This window comes from Nicotiana attenuata, unplaced genomic scaffold, assembly GCF_001879085.1.
Source record: "Nicotiana attenuata strain UT unplaced genomic scaffold, NIATTr2, whole genome shotgun sequence".
NCBI lineage: Eukaryota > Viridiplantae > Streptophyta > Magnoliopsida > Solanales > Solanaceae > Nicotiana > Nicotiana attenuata.
Window position 1 is genome coordinate 49,059 of NW_017673782.1, and position 1,826 is coordinate 50,884.

Consider the following 1,826-nt stretch of genomic DNA (forward strand, 5'->3'; position numbering starts at 1 on the left):
TTTGTTCGCAAATGCGAACTCTGAAATTTCGTAAATGCGACCACTTGATCGCAATTGCGATATTTGCTGACTCAACCCCTATTTGCAAATGCGAAGGAATTATTCGCAAATGCGAACCTGACAGAAAATTGAATGTTCGCAAATGCGAACAGTAGCCTCGCAATTGCGAGATCAGAGACTTGCACCAAAACCAGATTGCACCAGCTATTTTCCTAAGTCCAAAACCACTCTGAAACCTATCCAAAACTCACTCGAGCCCTCAGGGCTCCAAACCATACATGCACACAAGTCCAAAAATATCATACGAACTCACTCGCGCGATCAAAATACCGAAATAACGCTTAAAACTACGAATCGGACACCAAAACGAACAAAATTTTCAATGAAACTTAAGAACATGCAACTTTTCAACCGGACGTCCGAATCATGTCAAATCAACTCCGTTTTGTACTAAATTTTGCACATAAGTCATAAATATGATAATGAAATTATACCAAATTCCGAAAACAAAGTTCGGATCCGGTAGCAACAAAGTCAAACTACGATCAACATTGGAATTTCTTTAAACCTTTAAACTCTAATTTTCAACAAATGGCGGTAATTCAAACTAGGGACTTCCGAATTCGATTCCTGGCGTACGCCCAAGCCCCAAATCATGATACAGATCCACCGAGACCGTCAAAATACTGATCCGGGTCCGTTTGCTCAAAAGGTTGACCGAAGTCAACTCAATGAGTTTTAAAGCACGATTTCACATTTTTGATCAATTTTTCACAAAATGAACTTTCGGAAAAAGACATGAACTGCGCACCCAAATTGAGAAAGGCTAAATGAAGCTATTCGAGATTTCAAAATACAGAATTGAAGGTTAAAACTATAAATGACCTATTGGGTTATCATACAACTAAAACTACTTAAAGACAAATGGGCCTGCTGGCATGCTTATCAAGAAATGGGTTTGGCTGGATTTAAGTTCACTTGGCCCATACGTATTAAAGCCTAGCAACCACAAATCAATAAATAACCCACTAGTGTTTGGTTTTGCACCTTTTATTCTTTTTCACTCTAAAGCTCAAATCTCAATTAAATCAAACTAAACTGATAAGGACGTGTGTATCTCTTCTTCCAACGTTAATATTCAATTCTAAATTTGCTCTTTCATTAAAAACTTGCTGCTCATCATTTATCTTCCCCTTTTTATATTCTTAAACAATTATTCATTGAAAGATAATTAATATTTCTTCTCATCCATGCCAACATGGTAGTAATTAAACTACAATTTCATTAATAACATAAGCACCTTAAGCATTCAAACAACTCACGAAATTGAGCCAACTAAACATGAAATCTACAAACCAGCTTAAACAAAAATAATCTAACTCATGGGATCACTAGCAATACTCGTAATGTTAAAGAGAAGAAACTCGAATATCATGAAGATATTAAGCTTACCGTAGTAGAGCACAAAACATGTCGAAGCCATAAATCACTCTTAGATAATCATTCGTACTAAACTAATTAACAAATGAGATTTCAAACCAAACAAACATGCTCAAATATGGGGCCTTTATCTTTTCCTCAACCAAGTATAACTAACAGAACATGACCTAAGTTACAAACATAAAGGAAACTTGAAGATTTAACTAACTTCCGTCACTTTAACATACTAAACAGACTGAACTATCACGACCGAATTTAGGATCGTGACCGGCGCTTCCCAAGTAAGCCTTATCAGTATTTTACAGAAAATCTGGCAGAGTTTCCCCTATTTTTGGACGATCCCAAAAAAAATTTCCGTCTCAAATCAACAACCAAACATCCTAATA